Source organism: Pseudonaja textilis, chromosome 2 (assembly GCF_049901715.1).
Source record: "Pseudonaja textilis isolate UNSWEBS1 chromosome 2, rPseTex1.2, whole genome shotgun sequence".
NCBI lineage: Eukaryota > Metazoa > Chordata > Lepidosauria > Squamata > Elapidae > Pseudonaja > Pseudonaja textilis.
The window spans coordinates 36,786,302-36,801,004 of NC_141991.1; the positions used below are offsets into that span (position 1 = coordinate 36,786,302).

A 14,703-nucleotide genomic window follows, 5' to 3' on the forward strand; every position below is an offset into this window, starting at 1 on the left:
TCGGGTATTTTCTCATGTCATTATAGTTGTGCTTTTAAAGTTCTAGCAACATTTCGGCAGAATCTCATCTGCCATCATCAGGCTTCTGTATAGTGTTCGTCTGTGAGTCAGACTTTCACAGCCACTTCTGTTTTAAATTTGGTACTAGCCTACACTGTGCCAGAATGGTTTTTTCTTCATCCTGATTGGTTGGGTGTCTTGGTCTGTGTTTATTGGTCTTGGAGTTTGCTGTGTTCTGCTTGACATGGGAAAATACCTGAACAAAGCTGAATACCATACATATAAATACCAGCGAAAACTTAAGAAAACATACATACATACATACATACATACATACATACACACACAGAGACACACACACACACACACATGTATGTATGTATGTATGTATTTGAAGAGTACCTGAAAAGTTTAGTGAATGCAAAATACATAAAATATTTGAATATTTCAATCTATCTGTTTCAACCTTAAACCAATCCATAGCCTTCTAGTTGCATGTCTCTGTAGTAGCCTCCAAACTAAACATGTCTATAGCCATCTTAATGCTGTCCTTGAAAACCAGAAATAAATAATCAAATCCAATTGTGTTCTCCTTACTTTAAGGAGATTTTAAGTTTAAGGCAGATTATTTATCCTTTTTCTTAGGATCTTCTTCAGATGTTGTACTAGGCAGATAAGATTAAAGAGTTGGGCAGTCTTGTGGAAATAGAGTTTCTCTTGCACAATCTCATTTATTTTCTAACAAAGACCAAGCCCTTTAAGAAATTATGATGATGATGGTGGTGGTGGTGGTGGTGGTGGTGATAAGAACAGCACCACAATGTGTGATTTAATGGATTTACATTTATATTGCTATGTATTTATTTATTGTATGTACATCTCACCTTTCAGCTTGGAGTCAAATGCTGTACAAAGTGTTCTGTTCTTTTCCCTATGCAAAACCCTGTATAATACATTAAACTAAAAGAAAATAAGTCTCCCAAAGTTATCCCATAAATTTCCATGGCTGAGAGTAGACTTAAACCTGGGTCTCCATGCTATCAGCCCAATCCAGCAAGGGGCACCAAACCAGCACCTTACCATGGCTCTCTAGACAAGACATACTCAGATAAATTTGGTGAATGAATGAAACCTTTGTACTTTTTAAAAGTACTGTCCTGTAAAACATCCTGGAGACTGTTGAAAATCTAGTGTATTTGTGAGATTGAGGTCATATGCATTTATATCTATGTCAATCAGCAAACAGCTTCTCTCGTGTTTAAGGACCATTTGTACAGTATATAATTAGCATCATCAGGTAGCATAGATTACAAATGGCTGCCTCCTTGAACACCAATGATGAATTGTTGATACAAATTTTAACAATAGGCATGCTTAGAAAATTGTTAGATTTCAACTTTTATGTTACATAGCCTCCAAGTGAAAAATTGTAGTATAAGCCAGTATATTTTAAGGTTATTGTTTGTGACAAACAATTTATGTAAAATACACATAATCAAATACATTTAAGGAAGTCCTCTGATAATTCTTCCTTTTGTCCTTCCAGAAGATAAAATTCTCTGGCAGAATTATTTCTTTCCATTTTTGCATTATTCAGTAATGAACTATAATTACAAGAATGATAATTAAAAATTGAGAATGACAAAATATTTATAGAATAAAATCCAAAGTTTGAACAAGTGTGAAATTGCATTTATTCTGAACAACTGTTTGTTATTATGTAAGGTGATATATTCAACTTGCTCTAATTATCCATAATATATATGAAAGACAAGCTATCTAGCAATCTATTCTAAATATGTTAAGATAATTCCTAAAGTTACTAATTGCATCTATCAATTATTCCTGTCTAAGTGAAATTGTTTGACTCAAACAACACTGTCACCATTGCTACTTTTATCTTTATCCTGCCTTTTTAGCACAATGCATAACATTAACATAGAAGTAGCAGTGCCGAAAATTTGTACAGTAAGTCCTACACAGCAGGCTGTCTGTTACTCCAAATATTCTGTATTTTAGTTCCAAACAAGTCTAATTGCTGTTGTCAATAGAAAAGATCTATATGAAGTGTAGCCTTCAAATTATCTACAACCTCATCTCTTCTTTTCTTCATTTTCTTTTCTACTTCATGCACTCTGTTGCAAGTTTGTGTCAAAACTTATTTTATAACATGTATTTACTACTGTAGGTGACAGATTCACTAGGGAAATATAGAATAGCAATAGTGTCTTTACACTCACTTTTCAATACATTTAAGAATTTGCACCTTGCTGTTGGTGGTCAGGGGATTCTAAGTTGGAAAGAACCCCCCCCCCCGCCCCCATTACTACATAAACCATGAAATGAAGAGAGTGATGTCCATAGTTATGTTTTCAAGCCCTATTGTTATTATGTGGCAATCACTTAAACTCCCACATATTGAGTGGAGTCATATGATTTGAATTTGATATTCATATATGGATCAATATTTTTATTAAAGTCATCACCATTAAAGTTAAAATATTATTGGAACAATTCTACAAGTATTTATATATGTCAGCACTTCTCCATATAATAATCATTGTTATAAAATACAGAAAAGTAAAAAAAAAAAATCAGGCTACCCCAGAGTCTTAAAAGGTCTAAATGGCCATTCCAATTTGTATAAGCTGGGTGACTCTTTGATTATAGCATGGGAAGAGAAGGACTGATAGACCCAGGAGGAGGGGTGAAAAGAGAGATCAGCCTAGAATCATTATATAGCCACAAACAGATATTAAGAAATATCAATTTGATAGCAATCAGCCCAACCAAGATCAGAAATGTCACATTTGAATTCAGTGTATAATTAGCAATCATTAGACTTTCTTGGAAGGGGATTGCATAAACAGTGTACCTGTCAGGTATCAAAGATCAGGTCTACATGTGAAGATTTTTATTTAATTGGTTTAGGAAAACTATATATAGATTTCTAAATATTAATCATTTGGAAGATTTTCATCCTAGGAACAAATTTTTTTTTTAGAAAGAAATTTTTCTTTAAAAAAGAAAATAAAATCTAATTTCTTTTCTTCTAAAAAAGAAGAAAATTTATTTTCCTCTTTTTCTTTTCTTTTTTATATAAATATTCCTTTAAATAGATTGTTAAATACTGTGTCAAGAAATTGAAGAAAACAACTGAAACTCTCTTATGGATGCAGTCAGTACCCAGCAAATCTGATCATTGCTGAATTGAGCAGCTGGTGGCTCTATCTTGAGAGCCAGTCAGCTATGATGATTTCCAGCAGAGCCCTGAAGATGAATTGCTCCATTTTTAATTTAGAAATGAAGGGCTTAGCTTCCTGTTTCAACAATACTCAGCAGTTAGGCATCTTGATTAATGCATCTTTGCCCACAGCCATATAGAACTAGGTGGCTGTCATCATTAAAATAAATGGCAACTCTCCATGTTTAGTTTATAATTTGCATTTGTGCCCAAGTTTCCACATTTGACATAGCTAGCATAAATTAACCAGAACTCTGACCAACTGATGTTAAAGTTAAACATTTTCTAGCTATACCTGTTAAGGGCAACAACCTCTAAAAATTAGGAACATAGGCACCTTCCACGATGCACTAGTTGCCTTTCAGATTTTCAGTGCAAACTTATCAAGAAACAAAAAAGTTAAGGGGAAGGGCACATCTTATCTGACTAGAGAAGGTTTGGAAAATCCTTATGAGAGTTTGATTTCACAATATAAGCAAAAACCAGAAACAGATGAAAACACCCCAAAAGCAGTCAAGCAGTCCATTAAGTAGGGTAGAATGAAAAACTGCACGTAAAAATATTGGTCCCTGAGTTTTATAAATAAGGCTAGTTCTTGATGAATATTATTTGCTGAAATGACTTTAGTAAATGGTACATATTCTCAGTTCTTTTTCTTTGTAGATTTATCTGAGGATTCACCCACACAGAGATCATAATGTGACAATAGAAATACCTGCACTCATAAATAACAATAGCACTTAGACTTATATAACACTACATTACAGTCCTATCTACATAGTTTATAGTGTCAGCATATTGCCCCCAACAATCTGGGTCCTTATTTTACTGACTTCAGAAGGATGGAAAGCTAAATCAACCTTGAGCTGGTGAGACTTGAATGGCCAAACTGCTGGCAGCTAGCAGTCAGCAGAAATAGCTTGCAGTACTGCATTCTAACCACTGTGCCACCACAGCTCTTAGAATAAGCTACATTATATGGTGCGGCCATTCCAGAAAGCTATATAGGTGACTACTAGGCAGTAATGATTTTTCCTTTTCAAAGCCCAGGCTGGAAAAGCATAGCTCTTTTCATGTAAATTTTTCCACACTTTCCAAACCAGAAGATTCTGCTACTAGACTAGCCATTTCAAATCATGTTTATAAAAAAGTTCTACATATAGGTCTATTGACCACTTGATATTCCTACTGATGGAACTGTAAGAACTATGATTTACAAGCCCTGGAAGAACGGATGTGTCCTCATGGGAATAAGCTCTTGTATGTGATAAGGGGAGTTGCCTTGCAGCATCCCTAGGAGATCCCAGCTATTAATAGTGCACTACTTTCCTTCTTCCATGAGATTGATATGTTCATATCCAAACAACAAAGAAATAAACATAGTCATGTATATACTGGTCTATAACTATAATGAATATTTGATTTGGTGTGACATTGTCTTGAAAGTGTAAAACCAATAAACAAAATGGAGAAAAAAAAACAATTCTGAAAAGAGGGAATGCAGTGGGATTTCTTTTCAAATTGAGATAGATGTCTTTGGCCTTTGATGTACATCTAGATATAGCACTTAAGGCATCTATTTCAACTCCTAATCCCTTCCCAAACATCCTAAAATAAGGTGATAAACAAATCAGACACCTGAGTTGAATCCAAGAAGAAACTTCAGAAATCACCAGTTTGGCAAAAGCTACATCTTTGGAGATGATACTCAGAGAGTTTGACCAATATCTGGAAAGAATGTCCCTGGGCTGTTCCAATCCATTTCAAAAGTAGACTGAGAGATCCAGGATTAACCCTATCCCATTCCCTTAGTATGCTCTGCCAAGAGAGTAGGACATTGATATAGCATGATGATTTTACATATCTGAAGAGAAACTGAAGAGAATTGTAATAGTCTTCTTACCAGCTGCCCTTTTTGATCCAAACTAACAAAGCCCAGGAAGCAGAGGCTTCTTTGCAATAACATCTCATTATTACGAAACCTTCTTAGAATTATTCTGTTTTATTATTTCAGCACTCTGCAATCCAGTCAATTGAAGACTGAAAGATAAGCTTCTAGTGCCATCCATTTAATGTTAATTGTGGACATTAAATATCAGTGCTGTGGGAGTGGAGAGAATGAGAGGATGGAAAATATGTTTTCTTTTGTATGTCAGATTGTTATTCCCATTAATGCTTATGGAACCACATGAGCACACAGAGGAGACAAATGTTTGTGTACTTTGCATTAGTACAGCCCTCCCAATACAATTTTTCATCACCTAAACTAAACACTAGCAATCACTGTGGATTTGCACACCTTTTGGGGAAATGCATTGCCAGGTGATTAGAGCAGATTGTTTATCATTTCCTAACATCATTGCTCTTGCCATTTTCTGTTATTATACTCGTTGTTTGGAATATTTAAATTAAGCATTAGGAATTGTTTTAGTAAGGGCCTTGGAACTGAATACAAAATTTTGCTTGGAAGAACAGCTCACCTAGTACCTGTCTGCCAAATCTTTTCTTAGGATGATACAGTGGTGTTACCCCAGGAAAAGGCTCAGTTATTTTAGGGAGATAGAAATTGGGGGAGAGAGGATGAGGGAGGGAGGGAGGGAGAGAAAGGGAGAGGAGAGAGATGATAGGTAGACAGACAGATGATAGATAGATAGATAGATAGATAGATAGATAGATAGATAGATAGATAGATAGATAGATAGAACAAACAGGTGGTTAGACAGATAGACAGACATAGATAGACTGAATGAGAGATAGATAGATGACATATGTGTGTGTTTATATATGGAGAGAATGTGGAACATATGCACTTTATATTATACACACACCAGCTGAGATTGTGTACACATATTGTTATAATTTTCAGGCATGAATATTTTAATGCAAATGCAAACATGCTTTGTGTACTGTAGACACATTCACACAGCAAAACTTGGAATCTTTGTATAAGTAAATACTAATTCTTCATGTCTGCTCTCTTAGACATCTCAAACAGGAACTTTAACAACAGAAATCTTGGTTTTATACAATATTACAGAATTACAGAATTATACAGTATTCTCCTAGCATATGTATCTTTCCAATAACATGCAGTGACGTCCAAGAAAACTGGGCTGGTCAAGAGACAGGACAGTCATTTCTTTTTATTCAGATTTATATATTTTATTCACATTGACTTATTTGCCTTATTTGTCTTCAGTAGTAGCAGTTCCTTCAAAGAGGTAAATTGTGAAGAACTCTGTCAATACAATATGGCCTATTGGAGACTGCTTATTTGCAAAACTGAAAACAGTACTAAGAAGAACAACTAAAACGATTAAGGGCATGGAGACTAAAACATATGAAGTTGCAAGTTTTGGACATGGCTGGTCTAGAGAAAAGACGGACTAGGGATGATACAATAACAGTGTTCCAATATTTGAGGGGCTACCATAAAGAAGAGGAGGTCAACTTATTTTCCATACCATCAGAAGGCAAATGAAGACAGAATGGAGAAAAACTAATCAAGGAGAGAAGCAACCTAGAGTTAAGGAGAAACTTCCTAACAGTAAGAACAGTTAACCAATGGAACAGCTTGCCTTCAGAACTTGTGGGTGTTGCATCACCAGAGGTTTTTAAGAAGAGAAATGGTATCGGGTCTCCTGCTTGAGCAGGTGGTTGGATTAGAAGACCCCAAGTTCCCTTTCAACTCTATGCTACTCTGTAATTCTATGAATTCAAGCTTAGTTTCCTTATTGGTCCTTTTAGTAGCCAGAAAAGAAGACATCATACCCAATGAAACTCATAGGCATTGTGCATGAAAATTGTGGCATGAAAATACAAGTTGTCTCTGCAAGAAATGCCATCCTAGTACTTTAAGAAAAGCAAAACTCATCTCAAAAATCCTAAGTGAAATTTCAAAACCTGGCATTAATAGCAACTGAATAACTTGCCTGTTCTCTCAAGTTGTTTTTCAGCACTCTCTGGAAATGTCCCATATGGTTCAATCTATATTAGTACTGTTCTTGAGATAATCTAATTTGGTTAATACAGGGGAACATATGTTTTGCTTGCCACAAGCTTATTTTGGGCTTGCTGTGGTTGTGAGTGGTTCCTGTGGATGATGATGACTTCCCTCTGGATACAGCTGAGCCCAGTTTTCCATGCCATTCTCAGAAGGTTCTCACAAATACATCTGAGGACTCTGCTCTATCAACATGGTATCATTCCAGAGTTGACTGATTAACTCCAGTGTGCGATAGTTATTTGACAGAAAGCAATGAGGAATGAGGAGTGTTGGGGAGGAGGCAATGGAAAGGAAATTGGAAGGAAATTGCAGCCGATAGCAAAATTCAGTGTGAGGGGCATCCATGTTCACAAAGGAAGACAAATGCTGGCAGGGGAAGGAAAAGGAGAATTAAGGCAAGTCGGGTAATAACTTATTCATAGGTTTCTGCAGGAAACACAGTGAACATGTCATCTGTGAAATAAAGCTGCTGTGCCTAAAATGCCTATTAGCAAATGCAGTCCATGTTGAACACCTGCCCTCAGCTTTGCTCTTCTTGATAAAGGAAGAAAAGTCTTCATTAGCTCATGACATGTTTAGTTGTGGTATTAGGTAGCAGTACTGATTAATATGTGAATCAGTGCAGGCACTGTAGATGATCATGTACTTCTACAGGTTTTTTTTTTCTGAAATTGACTGAAGTATTAAGAAGCACTTATTTATTGTATGATGAGAACATGACAGAAGAAAAGTAAACATATACACATAATCCACCTAATTATATACAAATATTTTACAGGGGTATGATAGTGGCTTCATAACTGGATATCCAATTCAGATTCAGATCAGATTAGAGCAGGGGTGTCAAACTTGGAGCATCATGGCAGCAGCACATGACATATCGGGACTTTTTTCCCATTTGCTAAACCTGGGATGGGCATGGGCATGGCCAGAGCATGATGCATCTGGCCCATTGGCCACGAGTTTGACAGCCCTGTTCTAGAGAACCAGAGATTATATGGGCAATCTTGCACAATACTTAATAGTTTGCATATCAGCACCACAGTCACAGCAAGGGGAATCTTTCCATCCCCACTGATACAGGGCAGAAACACTTCTTCCAGTATAACATCTAATTCTGTTCAATTTTGTCCAGACAGAGTGAGTCAGGTCAAATCTAGATGACTTTGTAGAGGAATCACTAATGATCAGGTCATAATAATGTACCCTGGACCATTCCTCTTTCCAGGCATTTTCAGGGTTAAACTAAGTGGATGTTAAAGGAATAGCTGTAATAAGAAGCATTTAAAGATTAAAAATAAAGTGAAATATGTTATTTTCAATGAGTTATGAACACATGTATCTAAAACACCTAGCTCTAGTGTGAATGAACACACTGAAACATACATGGGATGGTAAAAGGACCTAATGACAGTATTAATATAAATGAAGAAACTTGCTTATCAGCTAAAAGGTTCTTTAGGGATAGCATTCTGTTCAACTGTAGTCAACCAGTAGCTTCTGAGAATTTTCTATTTATATCTTGGGTTTTTCTTCTTTATTTTTGTATTTAACACTGTACACTGCCCAGAGTCATATTGCTTGAGTTGGGACAACCTTATAAATAAACAAAACTTCTGGAAACTAGGGTAGGCTTAAACAACATGCAAAAATTCACATTTGAAATTGAAAAAAATATATTTCAGCGTTTCTTTTCACATAATGTTCTGTGTCCAAACAAATGACCCGTTATGGCTTAATGTAATGATCTACTTTACACAAGAGAATGGCTGGGTTTGTAGAGCCCATTGAAGCCAAATTAGATTAGAATTATGTGTGAGGGGGAATAAAAGTGGTGATAAAAGAAAGGTTGCACCAGTTTTAACACAAATTTTGAACTTTTCGTACAAACACAATATGCATACAAGGGGGAAGAGTTTTCATTGCAATGTTTTAAATGCTTTTCATTAAACCCCACCTGTGACCCCTCTTGCAGACATCTTAGTGGGGATGAGCAATCTGATGATGTTGCAGTAATAGGGACTGTCATTAGAGAAAATGTGGTACTCTGTAGCATACAACTAGATTAGCTGTCTAGAGATACTTTTGTGACTGTGGTGGCATACCGACTGATCCAACACTTCTTTGCACAGATATTTTGAATGCCAGTTTTTACAACATTGCTCTCTGACACTCATCCCGTAATCACTTCTCGGGTAACACTGCAATGTGTTCCAAATAAGCTTGTCTTTGAAAAGCATTCAGAAACCTCAGCTGGTGCAGGATGTGATGGCACATTCTATTTTTTATACTTAAGATAGGCAGAAAAATATATTTGATAAAAGATACGATAGATAGGTAGATGAGAGAGAGAGATGATAGGTAGATGGATAGATGATAGACAGACAGACGATGATAGATTTGATGGATGGATGGATATAGATAGATAGGTAGGTAAGTAGGTAGGTAGATGAAGAGAGACATTTGGTTCAGTGTGGTATTGGTATTTCAGATTGCATTTAGATCTAGCACTGCTTATTTCCCAGCAATAGATCTATTGCTTGGAAATAAATTATTTTATCTTTTGTACCTGTCTTCATTAAATTTGCTTTAAAAAGTCATTGTTTATTATTTTGTTGAAAATAAGATGTTTGGGGGAGGGTGGGATTATTCAGTGGAGCATGGTGTTCTTGTACTTATGGCTTCATTTTATGTGTGAAGAATCACAGGGATATCCTTTCAAAGACATCCCTGTTTTCTCACACTTCAATGAAATATGAAGTGAAGCCATCAGGAGGAAATGTCACTTAGCAGATGTTTAAAGTAGTGTCAAGCCTGGTTAGTATTTCTGTGATGGATGACCATGGAACATTAAGAACGTAGGCTAGATTAGAAAATTGAAAATATACCCCTAAAGAAGGAAATGACAAAGTACTACTGTTCTTTTACCACCTCTACAAGTAGCTACCATAGGCTCTTGAGACGAAGAATGTAATGTAATCTGAAATCTGACCAGGTAATGCCCAATTTAGTCATATGCAGTCTCATCTACATATTTTATTTTAAAAGAATGATTAAATTGAAGCTCAATTTCAGAGAATCTTTTTCTTCTCACCATTTTGTTGTTTGATATTCAAAACTGGATCACTACTTTGAGACTTGAGATGAAAACAACGTGGAGTTACACCAGATTTTAAATCTAAACTTTATAACATTTCAGAGATGTATAAAGGCAAGTTTCTTATTAAGTTAACAGTTGAGGTGTGAATGAAAACACAGTTATAATTTATCATAATTTAAGGATATTGTAAAAATATAGATACTACATTCTATTTCACAATATGTTATAATATGCATATGAATTCTATATCAGAGATTAAAAAGGACTGAATCCTTTTTTTAAGAAAAGTTCTAAAACTCTGGCCTTTCTAGCAGGTAAGGGACAGAAACCTTATGAACCAACATTAGATTTTGATAGTTTAACTTTTTTTATTTCCCTGATGCACCATTTTATTACTTTGTTACTATCATTTCCTTCTTATTTGTTGAAAATGTGTTCTAAACATTTTTACATGATATCTGGAGTTACTTTTGTGTTTAGGCATATTATAAATCCAATAGCTAACTAGTTATCTTTACTTACTAACAAAAATCATATTTCTGCTTTCAGTGCAATCTTGGAATATTTTTAGGCTGCTATTGGAACCAAATCCCAACCAATTAAACATGACTAACATTTTGTTAAAATATATAAAAGACTTGAGCCTGATTTATATTAAAAAGTTGTGGGTTTTTTTTTTCTTACTTTAGTCTGATTAACTAAATTGAAAATAGGATAAAACATAACATTTATTTTAGGTACCAGGTACCATCATGTCCTCTTGCAATAGTCAAATGCCACTCTTACATTGTTTGTCCAAATTAAAATTGCCTACATTTGCCAAAATTATAAAATCTCATGAGATTTTATTAATTTCACTCCTGAATATTTCTGCATATCATTCTCATACTTAGACAGGAGTCATTGTAGCATGGATGACAATATTGGCTTTGTGATCCCAAAATGGTTACATGGATAACACCTGTCTTTCTTTCTCCAAGATCTTGAAAACTTTGAAGCTAAAGCAAGAAGTGCTGTATCAGTCAGAGAGGGACAAGGAGTTGTTCTATTCTGTGCACCTTCACCACACTATGGAGGTAATGTAAGGCATTTTGCATTATATTCTTCAGTACTTACCAGCATGAAGAATAGATGTGAAGAAAGTCCTATGAATTTTTATGTGTATAAGATTTGGGGACAAAATCTAATTTAGTGCTTGAACGTGCCTGCTATGATTTATGATAGCAATGGCTGGACCTGTTCTTTTCATCCCTCCCACCCCCCAACCTGGGTGGTTTATAGTGAAATTTGTAAATTTGAGTAATTTTTTTTGTATTGTTTTTAAAACAAAAACTGAACAACATTTTCATCCTTCTGAACCAGTCAAATTCAGTCAGTATGATCAGTTCCACATTGTGAAGATATACTGCATTTTTTGTCCTGTTTATAAAGGAAGAGGCAAATTTTAATCAAGTATATGTGAAAACATAATTTGTGTTTTATTTGTGTTTGGAATCACAAATAACTATCTCCAGTTCTTGATTTATGGTAGGATATAAGAAAATACTGTTTTCTTTGCCTTCTGATCCATCCTATCTACTATGCTGAGTAATGGTAACTTAATACAACTATCTAGAGCAAGCTGCATACAGATGCAATAATCAAGACTGCAGTAGGGACTTTTAGCAGCTTATCATGGCCTTGGATACATTCAGTAAGAAAACAGAAAATTCAATTTTGTGGCAGCCTATTATGATCTATGTACATATCATCACTATACTTATACTATGATGGATTATACTTCTAATGTACAGTCATCAAATAACAGATTAAAAAACAATCTCTGTTTCCATCTTCTTTTATTGCTCCATAGCAAGCAATTTTTCATAATTCTAGCTGAACTGCATCACTGATGCTTTCTAATTCATACGACATTTAGTTTTCATACAGAGTTGAAGTTCCTAATTTTTTCCTACTAACGTAAATTATTCAATACATTGGCAAATATGGGTTATTTGAAATACGGCTTCCAAAAAGATGAAGACTAAGCCTCTCTGCCTCTGGCTATAAAAAGATAAACTATTTCCAAAACCTCACTTAAAAGGAAGGAAGGAAGAAAAAAGAAAGAAAGAAAGAAAGAAAGAAAGAAAGGAAGGAAGGAAGGAAGGAAGGAAGGAAGGAAGGAAGGAAGGAAGGAAGGAAGGAAGGAAGGAAGAGAGAGAGAGAGAGAGAAAGGGAAAGAAAGAGAGAAAGAAAGAAAGGGAAGGGGAGGAGAGGAGAGGAAGAAATCTTGCAAATAAGGGTGGTGTTCATTGAGATATCCATCAACTTATCATTTTTAACAAGTTGCTTAGCTAAACATTGAACTGAAAATAAAATAAAAAAAAATACAAAGAGGCAAACAACATATAGGTAGGACTGTTTTCCTGCTATTGGCATCAACTAAAAATTATGTCACTTACAACTCAGTGTTGAACACCTCCTAGAAGTCTATTCATAATGAACTGAATTTGCAGGTGTCCAATTTGCAGGAGAGGAGAGGAGAGAAAAAGCCCAAAGCTCCCAAAATTTCAATCTGCCTTTAATATCACAAATGCAGATGTAAACCAAATGAATACTTAAAAATGAGTTGGTAGGTAGCACACATCTCAATATATAAATAAGATTGCTGCAGTTTTGCTTTTTGCTTTTGGAAAATGAGTCTTCTGCCTATGGAAACTTGTGGAGACCAGTAAACTCAAATCTATAAATGAGCTTCAAGCTCTTTATACATTTTACAATAATGTTATTAAAATTTACAAATATAAAGATAAAAACCTAATACAAACTAAAGAAAATATAAAAAACAAAGAAAAGAAGAGAAAAAAAATGATATGTCCCTCCAGAAACAACTGATAACTTAACATCTTTTCTAATACCTTCAATTAAGAAAAAGACCTCTTACCTGAATTTACTGCCTTAGTTAAAAAAACATCTGAGTTCTGAGTGTGCAGATGCTACTTGTATCTCTGTTATGTCCTACAAAATTCTAATTTCTCATCCATTGTCCCAACTTCTCTTTTTGTGTTTCCTTAGATGTCTATTCAGTTCTGAAGTTTTGCTCCCACCTCTTTTTCTCCTAGTTTCTCTCCTAGATGAGGGAGTCAAATTATTTTCCAATGCACCAATAAACAAGTCCAGGAACAATGGTTGGAAACTAACCAAGGAGAGAAGCAACCTAGAACTAAGGAGAAATTTCCTAATGGTTTAACAGCAGTTAAACAATGGAATAATTTGGTTTCAGAAGTTGTGGGTGCTCAATCACTGAAAGCTTTGAAATGATACATGATCTACTGCTTAACTGGAAGACCTCCAAGGTCTCTTCAAACTCCATTTTTCTATATTCTAGTTTAGTATTCCCTTGATGAGGTTGAAAAGGTACCTACCAATTCCGCCCCCCCCCCCAATTTTTTAAAATATACATTTTCTTCCTAAGAGTCCTTTGTGAAGATAATATAGGTTAACTAAAATCCAAATCTTTCACAATAATGCCATTTGCTTAATAGGTTTTGACCCATGAGATCCTGATTTCTCTTCTGCAATAGCATTTCAGCTGAAAGCGCTTATAACAAATGCTACCTATGTTCTCAGTTGCTTTATTATCCTGTCTAATGTCATATATGCTGCAGAGATTCTTTCAAGGCCTATTTAGTCATGTTATTGTTGGGCATCTTATTTGACCAATCTTCAAGGGTCTCAAGAGGAAACAATAATTGTCCAAAAGTTGAATATTCTTTGTAACCTTGATGTCACATAAAGCGCTGTGAGTTAAGTGGTTCTGGAAAATACAGGTAGCCCTTGACTTACAATCACAATTGAGCCCATCATTTCTGTTGCTAAGTGAGACATTTGTTAAGTGAGTTTTGCCCTGTTCTTCTACCTTTTTTGGTACAGCTGTTAAGTGAATCACTGCAGTTGTTACCTTACTGACATGACTGTTAAGTGAATCTGACCTCCCCATTGATTTTGCTTGTCAGAAAGTTACAAAAGGTGATTACGTGACCCAGGACTGTAACAATCATAAGTATGAATCAGTTGCCAAGTATCTGAATTTCAATCACACAATTATGGGAATGCTGCAAGGGTCATAACTGTGAAAAATGGTCATAAGTCTTTTTTTCAATACCTTTGGAACTTTGAACAGTCATTAAATGAACTGTTAGAAGTTGAGGGTTACACCCTTCCCACAATGTCATGTTGGGTCTGCACACATTAGCTAGCAGCCTTGGTTAATTATGACTCACATACTACTACTACATGTTTCTTCTTTATCTGAATGGCTCTTATATTTTATTGATCTATAAAGTGTTATGCAGAAGGGTTTCTTATTGTTTT

General features: G+C 35.2%; 1 pseudogene; it reads left to right on the forward strand.

The window, feature by feature from the left end:
• LOC113449633 (contactin-6-like) overlaps positions 1 to 14,703 on the forward strand; it is a 131,338-nt pseudogene that overhangs the window by 19,323 nt on the left and 97,312 nt on the right.